Source organism: Gambusia affinis, linkage group LG02 (assembly GCF_019740435.1).
Source record: "Gambusia affinis linkage group LG02, SWU_Gaff_1.0, whole genome shotgun sequence".
NCBI lineage: Eukaryota > Metazoa > Chordata > Actinopteri > Cyprinodontiformes > Poeciliidae > Gambusia > Gambusia affinis.
The window spans coordinates 10,549,970-10,570,428 of record NC_057869.1 but is presented as its reverse complement, the minus strand read 5'-3'; the positions used below and the strand labels follow the sequence as shown (position 1 = coordinate 10,570,428).

Sequence of the window (20,459 nt, the reverse complement as noted above, 5' to 3'; positions counted from 1 at the left end):
ATAGTGGAACACAAATGCTAAAATGGGCAGACCAACTTAAAAATACACATTAGAGATGATCAATCTAAAACACCCACCAGAAATAAGGAAAATGTAATGTTCTTAGCAAAACACACTCATGAATGTTTTCCCCGCTACATTGAAACCTGAACTCTTGTTCATTTTAAGTTTTAACCATTTCTAGCTCTGAGAAATGACTTGGAAATATCTAAATGGCTGCTATAATAGCAGTTGTTGCAATACTGTAAATGCTTATAAAAGAAGCTTTACTATTTCTTTATTGACCTTTAGTATTGTAAATACACAAATACCGTTTGTGAGACAGGAGCAATTAGTCCTAGTCCATAACAGCCACAACTTTAAAAGAAAATAAACTATTACTGAACTATTTACTGTAAATCCCTAATTTTAGTGTGTGTGAGCAATTATTGCCACTTTATATTACTTATTTTGCAGCACAGCTGTCTTTTCTTGAGTTTTATTCCCTCATCTCCTGCCAGGCAAATGAACAAAAGAAAATATAAAAGCTGCCTTTTTTTTTTTCCTTTTCTTAATTTTTACTAAGGCATTAGCAACCATTCTTACAACATCAAACTGATTTATTCTTGTTTTTGTTCCATAATTAGTTTTATCCTAGTTTTTAACAAGACGTAACAGGACCCCTGCTTAAGAACATGTGACTCATCTGCTTTTATGATGATGTCTGGTGACCATCATAATGCACAAACTTTGAGTGCTGGGAAGAAACATTATCGCTTCAAGTCTGTGTTGGTGAACCTGTAAAGACTCAGATTATTAGAAATACCTCTGTCTTCAACAGGCTGATGATGGTCTTGTGTAACTGGATTTTCTGGGCTGGAGGTTATTTTTAAATAGTCCTATTAATTACACAATGGCAATTCATATAAATTTTTTTTATATTGATAGGAATATAATTTGTGTATCAAATGATGTTGTTGCACTGTGGGATTATTTAATCATCTCTGCTTTACATGGTCTTCACACAACTCTCTCAGCTTGACAATTTTCAGGACCCCACGCAAGAGTTGCATTATTCTTGAGATACTTACTCAGGAGTAGATATTAGTGTGGGCACTAAAGTCTGATTAGAAGTGACACTCATACAGGTCAGTTCTCCATGATGTTGTCAAAGTACAATTATCATGCCAGTCATGAAGGAGGAATGGACTCTTGTCTGTCTGTAGATGTGATTTCTTGGTCTGTTTTTAAATGTCGGTGTGTGTGAACCTCTGTAAGTTAAATCGATTTAGGCAAACGAAGAAGGCTGGATCACTCATATGGTCATCTGCGTGAATCTGTACATGTGTAGAAGAAACATTGCACATCTTTATCATTGAGCCTTTGGTTACATCTCTGAGTTCATGCCTTTGAATGCCTTCTATGACTTACTCTGCTTGAATTACCTACTTGAAAACTATTTTCACTGAAATTCATCAGGATCTAAGGCTCACGAAACAAGCTTTGGACTTGTTTCGTGAGCAGGGCGCCTATTTATTTTGTCTTTCCATTTCTCGTACTGCTAACAACCACTCTCTCATGGACTTTTATGCATGGATTTGCTTCTTCTGTCAGTGTGGTTGATTTATTTCACCCCTTTAACTCAGCTGTTATTAGAAATGCAGACTGATCAGTATGATTGTTTCATAATGTGAAACTCCCTTTCAAATGTAAGGTTCATAATTCATTCATATACTGATCATTTATTCATAATTAAGTGTTACGTCTTCTCTCAATATCATTACTGCATGGCTTTAGATGTGCTGTTAATTTGGAGTTCATGTGCTCTTCTGTACATTCACAGTTAATTTGGATCTTCATGTAAAGTTAACTACTTTAATGTGACTTCCATTTTAATTTAATGGATTCCCTAACAGTCCTATAGAGGACAAAGGCAGTCAATGTGATGGACTCTCATCCAGATGATGTTTCTGGCCTATTCACAATGTTTAATTGTTATTGCACTGTCATCAAATCTGGGTATATCATATGTTCTCTGTGCTATGTAAGGCTATTTCTTTGTTTCCTAATGTTTTCTTACATAAGGGTTTGTGTGTGTTTCTAATGCTGTTTTGTAAATGACATTTTGGACCAATGACAGTTGCCTGATGATATGTGTTGCCATTAGCAGTGCTCTTTGGCCAGTGGACCTTCTCGCTATCCACTAAGCTTAACATCAGGTAGTTTGAAAAATTAAGTCATTCCTGATGTTTGTAAAGTAACACAATTTGAAAATTAGTAAATTTAGGTTTAATAGTATTTAATACAAATGGGCCACATAATATTCCGGTGTTAGAGGGTAAGTTTAGTGATTTTTATACATTTTCCTTCTCAGTTGTGCTCAAACTTGTGGTTCAGGATGGTTGTGTATTCAATTTTGGGACAAAATGTGTCTGGGAAAATGAAAAAAGTGAGTAAAAAATGACAGTAGGATAAAGATGTCTCAACTTAGAGTTGCTAACTCGAGTCACTCTTAAGTTGCAGAAATAAAAACCTTCAGACTACACTTAGGCTTGCATCCTAAAGACTGAAAACCTGACTTGTATTCCTGGTCTGCGATTTGAGTCTTTCATTTTTATTGCTATTGCTGCATATACGTTATTGTGAAATGATACACTAGAAAATTAGCCAGTTGTGTTTGTAGATTATTGGCCATTACTGGCTCGTAACAATCTATGAGCCACAAATCTATTTTCAATGAAGCACTGTGTTTAATGACTGAATCATTTCAGAGCAAATAGACATAAATTACATCCATCGCTTTCTCACTGTTAAGCTGACTGTCAGTGCAAGGATACCACAACATACTTCCTGTCCCATTCATTCAGATGTTTAAGGCACATCTTTTTTACTCAATATTTTTGTCTTGTCCATTGTGATGCAATCTACTACTTAAATTTGAGCATCTTTGCTATTTAGACTTGAGAACAAATATTGATTCAGGAAATAGTTTCCCAATATTTTTGAAAATTGTCCAGCTTAGAGTGAAAACCAATTCAAACTCTACTTAATGCAACAAATAGTAAAGGAGTGGACAACATAAAGAGAGGAATAAACAGATGTTGACTTAGTTTTTGCAAAGACTAAAACCCCCTTTGTTTGATTAATTAAAAAAGATTCAACAACTTTGTTTTACACTAAAAAATGCCTATTTATGATTCTATTGGGTAAATATTACATGTGATCAACATGAAAAATATTAAAGGTGTTTTGCAATTTTTTGTATTGTAAATGAAATGTTAAATGAATAAATGAGGACTCATCTGAATTAAGATAAAAGAATTGTGAGTAAAGAAGGCAGCTATAACTGACCAAACAGAGATGGCCTCGCATAAATATTGCACTTAATTTAATGACACAAAGGGCTTCAGAAACAAAGACAAAGTCTCCAGGTCAATTTTGAGTTCACAATGTGAACATTTATATTTATATTGTCTTGTAGAGAAGAAGAAGCCAGGAGAAATGTCTTAGTGCAGTAATTTGGACACCTAGGAAACCGCCACCACATGGAAGGATCGAAATTTCTGTCAAGAGCTCAGTCTGTCTGTAAGCAGCACAGTGGCAAATTACACTTGTTACGAAACTAATTCCAAAAGCTAAAATTCTGTTTGCAATTTCTACTCTAGTTCAGGCCAATTTGGCTCTGAGTTGCAAACGTGTAAAGGGTTCCTCCCCAAAACTCACCATTTTAGTCTCCGTTTTATAAGAGAGCCATTTGGTGAATGTTCAAATTTGACTTCTTTTCCAATGAGCAGTCCATTTAAGAAGGATTACAGTATATAGTTGTCAAAATATTATTGAGATTTATACATCCAAGAACTACAGTTCCAGTCTGAGGTGTATTTTAGCATTAGAAAAGGTATGGAGACACCATGAGATGGTAGCAACCTTGTAGGATTGCATTAAGAGTATGAATTTAATGCAATGTTTGTTTTCCTGTTTTGTGTCATCAAAATTAGAAAGATTTTAGAAGCTAAGTGAACTCTATGCATTGTTTTTCTATTTTCGGGAGGGAGTCATAGACATTAAGAATTTGTCGACTTATTTTTGCACAACAGTCTGCTACAACAAAGATGGTTGCAAAATTTCCATTTGGGTCATTCAGTGGTGAGGTAAGGAGGAGCTCTGTTTACATCCATGCACCTTAAACCCTCTGAACACCTTATTAACTTCACTACAATATTTTGATGCAATAAATAGAATTTATTTTTTTTATTTATTTATTCATTTATTTTACATACTTCAGATAGCTACTTGGTATGGGCTATTTGAATTCTTTGTGTTAAACAGTTTCAGTTAGCTGCCATAGTTATGCCAGGAGCTTTAACTTATGCAGAAGAGAATAATTATATTCTAATTTTGGTGTAATTGGAATCATATTTGTCAAACATTTTGGTGCTCAAAAAGTACAAATACATTATAAAATATATGAAATAATTACCAACAACCCCAATGCCATTCCAGCTGTTTTTTTCCCCCCTTATTTGTTTCTTTCAGATCCAATCAGGAATGTTGAGCCCTATCGCCTACATCCATTCACCAACCTCGACAAAGTTTGCACTGCTTGCAAGTGCAATGGCACTTTTAAATTGGACACATAAAGTTCAGAAGATCTTAATTAAACAGCTCCAACCCTTTCAGAATAAATTGCCTTTGAGATGGAATTTCTCTCTGCTCACAGTCGAACTGGGACAGATGTAAAGCCTATCGCTGGCTTTGGGGGTGTTGGTGTCTTTACACAGTACTTGATCACAGAAGAGTCATTACAGAGGCTGAAGGGGGTAACAAGGTCAAAGCTTTCTTTTTGGCTCTTTTGCTTTCAGCTAATCATACTCTGGAGTTCATTTTTTTCTAGATGACTAACACCTAAAATACAGGTGATAGATTTCATACTCAGTAGAAACTTAGATGTACGTTGGAAAATGAAACCACCATTTTTGCATTGTGTCCATTAATTATTGTTCATGTGGTTAACAAATTATTATTTTTTATTGGATAGTAAAAGAGAACACTTTTATAACGCAAGGGATTTTAGTAAATGCACAAGATATTGTTGCCAATTTGGTAAAGGATGAAAATGTTTAAATATATCTTAAGTATTTCTCTTTTTAACAAAGTTTTCCAGGTTGGCATTGCTGAATTTTATATTTAATCCCATCAGAAAAGTTGGGGAAAGAGTGGACTAATCCTAAAGCTTTGTTATGGATTTATGAGAGACCTACACCAAGTTCCAAATGTCTGCCAGGTAAATTGTATTCCTTATCAGCAAGGAATATCTGATGATCACCTAATGTGCTCCTAACCTATTTTCTGCAGACCTCTGTATGTTAGCAGACAACTTCTAACTAAAACAAGCTGATCTTTACACACTCTTTAAAGACACCAAATTTACTCCAGCTTTATTTCTACATGACTTAACATTGAAATACAAATAAGCATTGTTGCGATTCCATGAGATACTTTAGAGGGTGGGGTTTACCAAAAGACCATTTTGAGTTTTAAGTTTAAGTTAATGTTTTTCCAGATGAGTGGAGTCTAAAAAAAGTTTTGCAACATTTCTCACAAATGCATAGTTGTATTTATGTTTTTTAAATAGATGAATATTTGCACATGGAAACACACAGAGATATGTTCAAGTCAAGTCTACCAATTCTCCTCAGGATTCGTTCTATGAACCAAATATTGAATTACTTGTGATGCTCCAGGAGGAGTGTATCATAAGGAGAAAATATGGAGCAAAGGTCCATCAAGCATATTGACTAGGAGGATCCCACACAACACACACACGTTACTGTTGATTCAGGCATGCACACACATTATTGAATAAGAGCAGGCAATTCTCTTCGTTCTGTTGTGGTTGTAATAGCCTCATTATTCAATGTGCTCTCTGCTTATACTTTCAGCGAAGCCAAAGGAAGAAAAATCAGAACCTATTAAACACACATGCAAAAGCATGAGGCTCACACATACACTCATATGCACAAATTCCTTCACATATCCTGGTTCACCTACATTTTTTTTCTTCTCTGAACTCCTGATGTTTGCTAACATAATACCAATATGCAATGTCACTATTCAGGGTTCTTATTATTTATTAATTAATTTGTTTTTACATTTTTCTCAAGTGAATGCAGCAGTCCAAAAAAATATATACTGACTGAAGCATGAGTACAATTTGTTGCTTAGATTGTCTAGATTTAGCTTTTTAAATTTACTTAAATATTAGAATTATAAAAAAAAAAACAAATCACTTGAGAAATCTGGTTGACCCTCAGAGGAGGTAAATCCATCTATTTAGTTAGATCCATCCATCCATCCATTCATCCATCCATCCATCCATCCATCCATGGTCTCTACTTGCTTGTCCTTGCAGAATTGTGGGAGTGAGGAAGGTGGTGCCCATCTTCAGCACTCATTGAGCTAGAGGCAGAGTACATTCTTGACAATGTTGTCAGTCCGTCACAGACACACATACACTAATATCTAAGGATTAATATTAGAACGATCAATGAACCTAACAGTCATGTTTTTAGACTATAGGATGAAGCCAAAGTACCTGGTGTGGGTTCACTCATGCACAGGAAGAACATGCAGAAAGACCCAGGATTCGAACCAAGAAACTTTTTGATGTAATTCATACTTGTGTTTGTCACAATAACTGTTTTTTGGAGGAGTACTGGATAGAGCTGCAGTCTATCAGAATGAGTAAACTAACCAACACTAACCAACACTGTTTTGTATTTTAGAATAATCAAGGGAAGTAGTGGAAACGCTGGGATTTAGATAAACTAAATATATATTAAATAATAAATTATTTTTGAGCGTATAGGTGTTACTAGGATCCAAAATGTGTTTTGTGCTCGGCAGATGTTTGGAAAACTATATTGGGATGTAGTGGACCACATAGGAACCCTAAAATTAATCAAAACTGACCTTTACAGGCTCTTAGACACATGATGGTAAAAAAATATTATTGTGACACTCCCCAATTTGGCTTCCACAACAGCCAAACAGCGCCAAACACAGTCATGCACATCATGGTTCTGTAGAAATAAAGATTAATGGTACGATAAACCTTTTTGGGAGTAATATGGCACATAATCAAGTATAGCAAAGTCTGTTGGCAGGGAAGCTTTGTTTGCTTGTGATCAGAGGAGATAATGCAACCTCAGCTTTCAGGGAATAACTAAACCCATGCTTTAATGAATCCATTTGTCAGTTGAATGATCTCTCTTTGTGAAAGTCATAAGCCTCTTGTCTCCGTGACTTTGATATTCACACATCTTGTTAATTGCCATGGTAACACAACCCACTGCTACAGTGAGTGTTGGTGCTAAAAAAGGATCTATGATCAAACAGATGTGCTACAAAAAGTCAAGTGGATTTCAGGAGACTGTGTGAATACTTATAAAGAAACAGTTTGAATGGATGGATGTCATAAATAATGTGTTTTTTTTTTTTTTTGTTTGTTTTTGTTTTTTGCACCAACATTGACACTCTTGTATACATTGTCTACAAGCATTTTTAGAAATACCTTTGTTGGGTAGGGTGAGAGGGTGTGGATGGGCTTCCCTGCCAGCAGAACAGGCCTAGTGTTATCATGAGTCCAACCTTTAACAAAAATAGTTCCAGACTCTCACCACTGTCAACACATTCAGTCTTCTTGTAAAATGGAGATGTGTTGTAGGTGCTATTTTAGCATGTTATGACTATTATTTATAATTTAAGAAAATATGAAATTTCGATAACTTGTAGACCATTGTTTAAGTACATGGATGTGAATTGTTTGGTTTTAAAGCCATGGAATTAAATTGGAAGCAGAGAAAATGGCAATCCCCAGGTTCCAGGGGGAAAAATTGATCTAGAGCATTACTAATTGCTCTTTAAAGAATTTCATAACTTTATCTCAGTTACTTTGGGTTTTCAGAAATAGTAGAAGCAATAAAGTCAAAATAAATGTTTCCAGTAAAAAAACAAAACAAAACAAAACAAAACAAAAAAACAAAACAAGTGATGCTTTTTTTCTTTGTAATAGTGAGGATGCAAACTCAAGTTTAGACAGTTGTAAATCAATTGGTACACATGTAAAATGATGCGAGACAACTTGAATTTAGCAACATTTTTACATTTATATTGCTTTATTTTAATGCTGCTCATGTTTAGATCAAATCCAGAAAGATGTGTACCTTTTACAGTTTAGAACCTCACAGCTGCTCTCCAAGAAAACCCGATGGTCCAGTCTCTGTGTTGTCTTGGCCTTATTCGTTGTGTAGATAGTTAGAGCAGAGCCTCTCAGCTAATTAACACCCCAAATGGGAACTAATCAGATGCCAAGTGCTCTAATAAAAATGAAAGTCAGTGGTAAAAAGAACTCTCCACAGAGGATAGAAGGGAAGTTTGAAGATGTGAGGGTCTGTATGTGTGTTTAGGAGCGCAGGGGTGGGTGCGTGTGTGTGTTAGCTATTCTATTTAGGACCTTCTCTGGCATATTTACTAACCTTCTGACAATCGATGGGCCTTACCAGGACCAAAGGCCTGATGTGGATAGCCTTGTTTTAGGGGTGTATTGTGAATTACAAATATATTGATAAGATTACTGGTCAACACAAATTTGAACCTGATTTAATAATGTAGTTATCACTTCTAGAACATCACAATCTCATTTCCATATGGTTATTTGATGCTTTGATACAAGAAATGATTGAATAGAATAGAATAGAACAGAAGTACTTTATTCATCCCAGCAGGGAAATTACTTTGCAGTTGCAGCACAGAGACAAACACAGTAACAACTATCACAGAGTAGTAGTTGTAGATAAAATAAAATATAAAATATAAAATGCTATAAATTGTAAAATTGTAAAGTGCTGTAAAATATAAAATGCAACTTAAGAGCAGTCCTTGCAGAGATTCAAAAATGCAGATATGTATATGTAAATATATGTACAGCAAGTGTGCCACAGTGCAGTTGTGCAAAATTGGGCTGATTAGTGCAGATCAGATCAGACCGAATGTCAATAAGGTGTGATGACCACATTGATGTCAGTATGCCTTTGCTATTCAAAATGAGAACATACAAAAAGACCCATAATTCAAAAAACATCACATGACTTTAAATCTTATGTTTAGACCCACACATTCTTTTCAAACTGTTAGCATACTTTGCAAGATTGGAATCCACGTGACGTTACCTTTAGATATTTGCTTTTTCTTGCCGTTGGAAATCTTTAGCAGAATGTATCAGGTCAGAAAGACATGAATCAATGCCACAAGTTACTGCTGCAATCAAGATAATATTATGATTGATCACCTGTCAGCATTCAGTAACCAGTAAAAATTCAATGCCAGACATATTTATTAAAGCATCCGCTCTGTAAACAGTTTTTATTAGATTCTAATTAATTAAATGTTTTGATCATCCTTTTTTTTGTTGACCACAAAGGTCTACTGTGAGTGAAAGACCCTTGAGTATGTGAGGTGTTTACCACTGACTCAGATTAGCACGATTGCCAACATTATTTAATGACCATAATTAATATTGAAAGAAATTATTGAAATTGTACATTATGCTATGTATAATGACTTTATACTATATATATATATATATATATATATATATATATATATATATATATATATATATATATATATATATATATATATATTATAAAGAGCATACAATACTCTATAGAGAAGCAGCTAAGTAAAAACAGTAACTTTCCAATCTATTACTTGTTACTTGAAACTAAAAGATATTTAAAAAATTGGCCTTGAATCGAATGTAGAGATTTCTCAGAATAGCTCAATGAACCGAAAATGTCACCACTGGACTTCTGATCCTAATAACATTCAGACAATCTTTATAAGTCTATAAAAGTGCTATATACTAACAATTTCTGAATATGTTTTAGAATTTGACAGCCTTGTGTTTCTTTATTGTTAAGTTTTGAGTAATTTAAAACGTTTTAAAAATAGTAATCAGCTAATGGCCAGGCAATTCTTTGGAGTTTCTTTTATAAGAAAGTTTAATTACTATTTACTAGTAGACAAGGTGGCTGAAGGCCACTTAACACATAATCCTAGACTATTTCTGCTAACTATTTCTCGCTGCCTGTAAGATTTTATATGAATTACTCCGAGTTGCTTCGCCTCATTCAGCATCTGCAGGATGTGAGCGCAGATTTTTCCGTTTTGTTGGGTTACATGAAAGCTTTTCTACTGTCCCAGGCAATGCAAACACCTATAATTTCCTGTGTGATTTATTGATGAATTAGTCTCTTAAGCTTTCGCTTACATCCATTTCCCAGGGAGGGGAGGATGGCAGGACAGATTAATTCGTAAAGAGGTTTGCCGTGTCCAACGCGCTGTCCTACTCACAAACCGGTACACGCAAACACACTCAGTAGTGAATGCTCGCACAAAGCTATAAAACATAATACACACATTACATGAACAGAAAAAAAAACAACACTACAAGGTCAGTTCTGTTATTACTTCAGCCTATTTCCAGCAGAACAGACCTCCCTCATAGGAACTGGCCTATCTGAATGTTTTATCTCGAATAGAATAGCTTACATAAAACTCAGACGTCCGCTGGGAGCATTCTTTCTCTGTGAAAGTGTGATTTTGCACATACTGTGTGCATATGCAGAGACTCCCTGATGTCATTGTCTGTGAGTATGTGTTAACTATTGTGTGTAAGACATGTCTGTGTTGCAGTTTTCTATCCCATGTTCCCTTTGCAGTTCATCATGGTTTTTTATGAATTGTTTGGAATGATATTCCAACCTTGAGCGCCTGACAGAAAAGTGATCACCGATAATTTATTAATTATTAACGTTAATCGTTTCTTTTGGTTTGTTTATTTTGCTAGGCATGTACTATTACATCTCAAACAAAATTTTGCTTAACCCTCCTGTTATGTTCATTTCTGAGGTAGAGCAATAATGTTGGTGGGTCAATTTGACCCGGGGAGTGTTTAATCATGCAATAGTGTCGGAAACCAATTCCTCCAAAGCATTTTTGTATCTGATTACTAACTCCAGTACTAACCATTTCAATCAATATTTGAGCAATGATGTTATTTTTATTTCACAGAAATTAAGGATCATTGATGACAACCTACTCATTTACACATTTGCACATAAAAAGAGGAAGTTAAATTTTTCATGTCCACTGTAATAAACCTAGACACAAAAATTTCCTTGAAATTGATCTTTGGTAAATTTTTTAATATTACACTTTTTTTTTCAATGGGTGATCTTGATACTTGAACTTGAGACACACATACTGCTCAGGGTCAAATCCTCAAGAAGCTAGTTCACAAACTTCTGCATCTGAGTATATTAACAGAAAATCAAGTAGAAGGAAGAAGTGTGGTAGGAAAATGTGCATCAGCAACTGGGAGAAACACAGCTTTGAGAGGGTTGTGGAGCGATAACAAACAAGAGGAACTGGTCTGTTGTTCAGTTGTCCAGAATCCTGTCTTCAGATGAAAGTAAATTCTTCATGTCATTTGGAAATAAAGGTCCCAACGTCTGGAGGATGTGTAGATAAATCTCTGTAAAATGACTTTTCCACTTTCTGAGATGACTGGCAAGAAACATTTCATCTTTATGCAATATTTACATTTTTTAAGATGTAGTAATAATTGCATTCTGAAAAAAGTACAGAAACGTTCATGAGCTCTGTATTCTTTAGGAAGGCTCATGCTTTGACTCTAAAGGAGCTGGCTGGCTTGCAATTCTTTTACTATTTCTACTACTTTCATAGCTATGCTGGCATGTACATTTTTTAAACAACTTTTTTTTTTGTGCAACTGTATTAACTATTCATTACAAAGAGATGCCAAAACCCCCTTTAGGTCCAGGGACCTTACTCCTCTTTCTGTTTATCTTCAGGAAATAAATGTGCATATGTGAACTAACGGTCAGAATGAGGTCACTTTACTTGATACACAACCAAAATCAAAGCAGATAAACTGGTATTATAAATTTTAGCAGAACAATTTTGGTTTTTAGGATTAAGTTACAATCGATAGCTGTCTGAGCACAAACTGAAAGAACTCCAAAAGGACACAAACAGATCTGAATGTCCTTCATTTGCTGTCAGCAGGCAAATTGGAGAATGAAACTGAATGTCTTTGTGGCTCATTTCAAACCAATTTTGAGACTTGAGAGAATCCTCTTAAAAACAAAATTTTCTTAGAAACCTGAATAAACTTAGTGTTAAAATTGCTAAAACTTTAGAAACAAATTTTGTATGAACTCATAGAATGAACTCATAGATCCAAAGGACTAAATAGTTTTCCATTTATTTATTTTAGTGTGATTTCAGAAATGCAGACACAGCGTCACATACTCATACATACGTTTGAATAGTTGACTCTGATGCACAAACACTCGCAGCCTTTTATTCTTGAACACAGATAATGAATCTGTAAATAAACTCTGAAGTAGAAAGTAAGGAAGTTTGGGCACACACACAGCACACATTCCTCTAAACACTACAAAACACTCCTCCAGGTTTTGTAGATAGTTTTTGAATGTTAGTGAAATCAGCTTTGTTGCTTAAGGTTTTCTGTGGGATTTCATTGCCTGTACTCTGTGCTTATCGATCCTGGTATATATACACTACGCTAAACAGCTCCTAAATTATTCACTCTGGTTAAATAGGGCTGTTCCATTATTCAGAAGTGTGGCACAGTGTAATTAATATTGTAGAGATATGTGACAGGCTGGGTGGCATTTCACTCAGTGACAGCACATCGTTCGCTCTCCACTTTCACCTTCTCTCCTCATATTTGTCACTGTCTTCTTTTGTGTTCTCCTGTCCTGTCCTTCTCTGGTGAAGTATTTTGGAGAGGCACCCTTCAATTAAATATCTTCTGGACTTAGGATCAGAATCAATTTCATTGGCCAGGTTTGTGCACACAAGCAAGGAATCTGACTGGTTTCACACACACTCTCCTATTTGTTTTCTCCTAATTACTGTTTTTGATAGCTAAACTGAAAGAAAACGTTCAAAATTAGATTCGTTTGAACCAACTGTTTCCCTTGAAGAATCTGTTTTTTTATGGAGCCCTCGGGGAAATAGAGGATTTTTTTTTTCTTTTGAGTTACCTTGCAAAAGGGTTTGCATCTCTCTCAATAATTTACTAATCATAATTGAATGCTGTAAGTCTTTTTTATAGTGGCCATCGTGTTTTCTGCTATTCTATAAGGTTTTCGTAAGGCCTTTCCATGTATGTTAATATCTCGTGAAATTTTCTATATTTTTCTTTTTAATAGAAATGCACACAAACCTATGATATAAACAGAAACTTTCCGTAAGAAGAAAAGAAATGAAAAATACATCCAAACTATTTGGGCTATTTCTGTGTTATTATCACGGGGTAACAAGTCATCTGACAGTTTTGATTGCGTCTTTTTTGTGTTGGTAGTCTGAATGGTTTAAAAGGCCGTTTTCATGTGCAGTTTCATCTCAACTTTACATAAACAGACATAAGCATGCAGTGAATAAATCGATTTTCAATCAATGTTTTGCACAAAAGAGTTAATGATAAACACGTTCCGTAGTCTTTTCCTCTTGTCTGTTGTGTAAAAGAGTAAGATGAAACATTACCCATATTTTTAAATGAACCTACTCTCACTTTTAAAGCACTGTCTCTCTGTTCAGAAAAAAAAAAAAATCTTGATTTTCTTTTGCTTTTATTTTAAGCCATTGTCATCTGATAAAACTTCCATTTACTCAAGTTGAAGACAGCGTCTGTGCTGTGATTTCTGCTGGATTTACATGCAAATGATGAGTTTGGGAGAAAATTAAAAGTGGCAGACTGTCTCAGTGGTTTTCTCTCCAGGCTTCAGCTTGCCTTCCTTTACTTTGTCATGCCAGTAGTGCTGCTACACAAGACAAACTAGATCCCAAGGGCTAATGTTGCGAATTCTCTGCTCAGTGAAGTAGCAAAGGTTTGTCCTGAGTCTATACATTTGTTGCTTCTTGGTCTTGTCTGGTACATAGCTATTTAAAGAAGCAAAAGTAAACAAGATAGCTGTTTTTAGAATTAGATGTGTAGGCTTTTTTTGCAAGTAGAACATTTAAATGTGGCTACCAAATATAGAAAATTGTCAGTAGTTTTGGCACAATCAGCAGTAGAGATTAGCACTTTGTCGTCATTAGTTGTTTGGTGTTTCTTGCAGTTACAAATACACAAAAAAAGCTTTTGTATATTTTTCCACCATAATTGTTAGTAACGATTAAATTTGTATTAACTCACTTGTTTAGAGTTTGTGCTTTGATTATTAATCCTGTAACTAACAATGTATTAATATTTTTTTTTTGTTTTTTTTTTTTGTGGTAGCATTTCTCTTTCATCTTTCTCTCCTCACTTGTTTCCTAGGAGTAGTCAAATATAGATGTCTTTAACTTTATTCCTTCATCTTGACTTATTTTTATTTCTCAAAAGTTTTCCCTTTTAAACTCAGCACTGAAAAGAAGTCATCTGGCTTCCTGCCTTCAAAATGGTTGCCTCAAAGAACCCGAACAATTTTGTTACCTTAGGAAGCCTTATTGTGGAAGTAGATCGACAGATTAAAATTTTTCTTTTTCTTTTTTTTTTTTTGGAAAAAAAAGATGTTATTAAGACTGCGCACACAACAAACTGTGTTTTAAAGAACCCGTGATGTAAGAATATATTTTAGTCTCGGGTCGATCAGTCCATATGTGCTTTCACTTCCCTTAAATGTGAAATGTAAATCAAAGATCAAAAAAAAGAATTGAAATTATATTTCTTCACAGATAAAATGCAAGTTTCATGAATAGCAGTTGTGTTTTAAAAATCTTTGCTCACTTAAAAGTTTTACTTCTTTAAGCATTTTAAATGTTTAGCTAGAGATTCCTTATTAGAAATAGTGGGATATGGTCCATTTATTTATTCCTGAATCAACTGTGATTCAGAAATAAATAAGTGTTTATTGTCCAAAACACTATGAAAACTTCCCCTTTAACTTGTATTATTGTTATCTTTAAAATGGTTGTACATAATGGAAATGATTGATGCACAAACCATCATTTGTATATATATAATATAATGTGTGTTTTTTCTTGGCAAACTAAAATATTTTAATTACTTCAATTTTCTATGTGAAGATTGATTCTTCTATTCTTAGATATTTCACACACAACATAGAGCTGAAGCACAGAAAGGTAATTTAAATGCACCTAATATTTCTAGTCAAACTATCTGATTTGGTGATAAATTCTAGTTACAAATTTGATTTTGGACATTTCCCATCCAGCCTAGTCCCTATGCGGTAACTTTTGAGCTTCATGCCTGGTTGTGCTTGTTTTAAATACTGATGATCCTGTTGGTGGGACTGCACCTTCTAAAAACACAGCCACAGGTTGTACGTAGGCAGCTGGGAGCATGATGTTCACAGATGCTGTCAGTTAGAAACAGAGAAATATTTTTGCTTTTGCTCTTCTTCATCATTCGGCCAATTAGAAACCATCTCTGCTTGCTCTCCTTGACGCTGCTCCCCCACTGTTGTCAAAGTTCTTAGACAAAACACAGATGAGAAGACTTCAAAAGGCTCGGTTGTCTTGTTTTTTTACCCCTCCTCCCTGTTTTTGAAGCCCAGATTGAAAGTACAGAGCCTCCTTCTTATGAGGCATTTGTGCAAAGACAAAGAGAAAGACGGGGAAGAAAAAAAGATTGTGAACAGAATTTGAAATATGATTGAAGTCATTCAAAAGTTAATTTGGACAAAAAATTGAACATGTCACCGACAGAGAACAACCCTGTGTACAACACTGCAATCAATTAGGAGGCACAGATCTCTATTTCCTCTTTGCGTTTCAGTTGGCTTCTCATTTTGTTTTGTTTTCAAGCCGGTTCGAGTGTGATCCCCTATTCTGGCAATGCATTTTGGGGCTTAAATTCTTGTTAGCTAAGTCAGTATTGGATGGATTCTCACTTGACAAGCTATCCACTGGAACCTTTATCAAAAATCCGAGCCTCCCTTAACTGAAAGACTGCCGCTTGGCTGGAAGAAATTTGCACAGTGACATGAGCTATTGGAAATATGACCAATCACAAACCGTATTTTTAATCGCAATACACATTTACAAACTTTAGTTTCAAAATATATGCTGATAAAATGTAAAATATACACTGATTAAAATTTGGATGAGCTGAATGTTAAAGTCCTTTTCCAGAGCTCTAATCCAATGCAGGTACATGTATAAAACTTTGTTGATGGCCTTCTCATTTTACCTTCTATATTAAATGGTCATCCCAAGTTTGCGTACCGTACATGTACTCAGGGATCATGTAACAAGTGTAATATTTGTGACAGGTGTTGAGAGACAGTCTCTCAAGTTCTCAACCACACCAATTTATTGAGGCTGCACGAAAGCAGCATTTAAATTCTGCTCTCTAAATATAAACATCCCGAAAAGCTGTTCTGAACAGAAACTACTGGCCTTTTAAAATTGGGACTGAAAACACAATTGTTAACTGTAGCTTTTTAAAAAATATTTTTTAACAAAGGTCAGAGATTACACTTTACAATCTCTTTACTGTATTAAAAAAACTTTATATATGTAATGTATTTATTATTTTTCATGCTATTTTCTTTAGCATTGTTCCTTTTGTTCTTCTGAAGCTCTTGTGTACAAATGGTGCTAAGTAATAAAACAACCTTTGTCTTATATGTCAGACTTATCAAGGTGTCAAATTATGACAACTCCAAAATATTTAATTTGATGATAAAAGTAAACATTTCCCATGTGCAGCCTGGTGTAGGCATGCTGTGGCTCTCAGTGTAAAGAGGATTAAATGTGTGATCTTGGCTCCAACTGTAAATAACTAAGTATGTATTTCAGTGCAACAAATATGAAACTTGCTCATGTTTGTAAAAAAAATATTTTTTTAAGCTGCAATAGATGAGAAAATTATAAACTGTGTCAATAATGGTCAGATTTTTTGTACTTGTTGACATGTTCCACTTAGATTACATGTCTAGTAGGATTTATAGAGTATCTTAGTCAGTGTTATGTGATGCATGCTTATAAACATATATGAGCACTAGCATCTTGTGTTCGCCCAGGAATTCACAACTCTCTGAGATGGGCTTTAAATAAATCACATCACATAAATCATGCCAGTCAATGACATTAACACAGCTAAAGAGATCTATATAGCATCAGCAGACAGGAGGAACACCCTGCAGAGTGAGGCTGCATGAGCGTTTCCGTTCTTGGATTTTTTAAAAATTTATTATTTATTCTGCTTTGGTATGCTTTCTTAGATATTTTTTGCCATATTTCAGGCTTTTTAAGTTAAAAATTAGACAGAATATGGACACTGGGTGGCTCAGTTTCTAGAGCTGCATTTATTCCCCTTTCCTTTTCACCCTCTTTTCTGAAGAAAGAAAAAAAAACTACTGTTCATTGAAGGCCACTAGTGCCACAAAAGTGACAAAACAATGTGATCCTAAATAGTGTTGAAAGCAATTTTAAGCTGACATGAACTGTTATACCAGTCAGGCATGAACAGGCCGTCTGCCATACCAGGCAAAGCCTGGTGGGCCGGTGGACATTTTTAGGCTGGCTCTAGGCTTTCTTAGTTTAACCAAAAGAGTGCATTATAAATTATTGTTGTTGGTTCCGGTGGCCCATTTGTTGATTTTCTTCAGGGCTGATCCTATAAAATCTCCCAGACCTCGTCGGTGTGTGAGAGAATTGCTTTTATATCTTTTGTTTTCAAATAATTCTATGAGTTCTCTTGGTGTCCAGTGTTGTTATTCTAGCTTGCCCTAATTTTACAGTTTGCAGTGATCAAGCTTATAGTTTATATCATCATGTAATATTAGTAAGTTTCCCAAAATAGATGACTTACCATTGGTAGGTAAATTCTCTGTTTTTCATACTTTAACGTCACCATTTTATGATGAGTCCTTTATTTTACATGGCAGTATGACTATGTAATAATATGATCATAACAGGATCTTATCATGATCATAATATGATCATATCATTCCCATATTTTATAAACGGTATAAAATATGCATTTTATAAGTAGTATTTTACACTAAGACATTGCTTGATTTTAAACAGTCCCTGTTTGAAGGCTTTCTTCACCAGAACCAATACAATTAATGTAAGACACAATATATAGAATACTGGTTGCTGTGTCAATAAACTTTTTTATGAATATTTTTAATAAATAGTTTTTAAAAAAATTAAGCTGCAAACCTTCCGTTTGACCTGGGACTTTCTAAACCGAACAACCATGTTATGATGATCCTCAGCCAGCTGTTAGGTTTTAGCTGCTTTCTGCTCTACTTCCAATGAAGAGCTCATCCGGGGAAGGTCTTTATCTGATGAATCATTATGGCTGATGGTATTGGTTGACACACATACACACGCACTAGCACACACACACACACACGCACACACACAGTATCTCTTTCTATCTTCACAGGGACATCGCATTGACTTCCATTAATTTTCCATTCATTTCTATCACCAATCCCTGACCCAACTCAAACCTAACCATCATCACGATGCACCTATCCTCTTACCCCAAAACGGTGCCTCTTTTCATGGGACACACAACATAGCATTTGTTGGGAAGATTGTCCTCACACTGTATCAAAAACAATACCACACACGTACAAACACACGCATGCACACGCCTATACATGCATATAGTTTTCTTGTTTGAAGAATTACATCAGCACATGCTTTATGACATTTTCACACTTATTAATTTTATGAACATGCCATTATGCTTAAGTGCGCTTGGCTAGTTTGTTTTTCACCTCGCTCATTAAAAAGAAATTATTTTGTAGTAAAACTCACTCCTGTGATTCATTTCCGATTCTCTGACTCGCAGTTGTCCTTCAAAACCTTTTTCCTCCTTCACCTCCTTTCCTTAATCTACTCTGATATTCTTCACACTGGACAGCATGCAAAAGAAGTGGGACAACTATTTTTAGAAGGGTTATGTTTGTTGTGAATTATAAGCCTCTCTACCATGTGGTGTATTAGTTATGCTTGTATGAACGGATTTATTAAGCGTAGTCTCAGGCTGGGTTGCTTTCAGATGAGACAGATTTACAATTTCACTAAACAGTTGTTAACATGCATTGTCTTATTTTTTTTTTTTTCCTCTCCCCTGCCTCTGCTTCTCACACACACTTTTAGTAGCTGTAATTATCATTCCTTGTCTTCACCAGAGACACCAGATGTTATCCTTCTGGATACCTCAACAGTCTCCCCCAATTTTCAGCAATGCATCAGTAGTAAATCATATCTAAATGCACTCTTCCTATAACGGTGTACTTTTTTTGATTTTTACTTATGAATTAGATAAGTCAAGAACAACTGCTAAAAAAAATCTATTCATATTACTAATTTGTGGAGAGACTTATTCTCACTGGCCACTATATTAAGTACAACTGTGCAATTGCCCGTCACCACAAAGACTGTTTAAAAAAACATGTCGAAGCATTAAGGCAGCTAACGAAGTGAAGAAGACTTGTTGAAGTTCAAACTAAGGATACAAATGGGAAAGAAAGGCACATTTAGACTTTCAATGCAGAAATGCTTTCAATGCTCTTATTGTTGTCGAGTTATACAAACTTTGTAACATTTCTCAGACTGAAAACAGCCCCAAAGAGAGAAAATATTCAGCAAATGACAGTTGTGCAGATGGAAGGTCTAATGATGCTACAGGTTTGAGAGGAATTGGGAAACTGGGATGACATCGTGGAAAGGAGACAATAGCTCAGCTAACTAGTAAGATATGCAGAAAACCATCTCTCAATATGTGTATCACCTTTATAGTCAAATAACTTTTATGTAATGGTGCCAATGTTCCACAGAGATTAAGAGAATTAATGCCCAACAATAATTGTACTCTAAAAAAAAATAAATAAAAAAAATCTTTGAAGACTCTTTCACCAGGTTCAGGGAGAGATGTTTAGTCTTTGTGTTATGACAGGTTGAGGCAGACAACCGACAGTCGAGGTTTCTGCAGCAGGTGTTTGAGGTTGAACAGTTTCAGCTGGCTGAATTCATCTTTTCACAAAACGTTTCGGCTCTATTGCCCAGCTCCTGTGTGGGGTTATTGTGCACAATAAAATCATGTAAATTGAACAAACTTTTTCTTTCAGTGTGGAGTGTGCTTCAAAATTAAAACATAACTTTTTACTCATTCATAAGGTTCAGAGTTTCCAAAATTCTGGTAGTGTATTTTATCTTGCATGTTTGGAGGAAAAGTAATTATGTGCAGAAAATGAAGTCTAGATTGTCCTCTACACCCTTATCCCAAATATCCTTTTTCTCATGGGTTTAAAATATAAACCTTACTTTAAAATAGGAAAAGGAAGATGGTGTGGACTAAAATCAATTCTCCCTTTGAGTCCTCAGTCCAT

General features: G+C 35.0%; 1 protein-coding gene across 5 annotated transcripts in view; it reads left to right on the top strand.

Moving 5' to 3' along the window:
- LOC122844441 (MAM domain-containing glycosylphosphatidylinositol anchor protein 1) overlaps positions 1 to 20,459 on the top strand; it is a 187,613-nt gene that overhangs the window by 27,939 nt on the left and 139,215 nt on the right. The window lies entirely within an intron of this gene.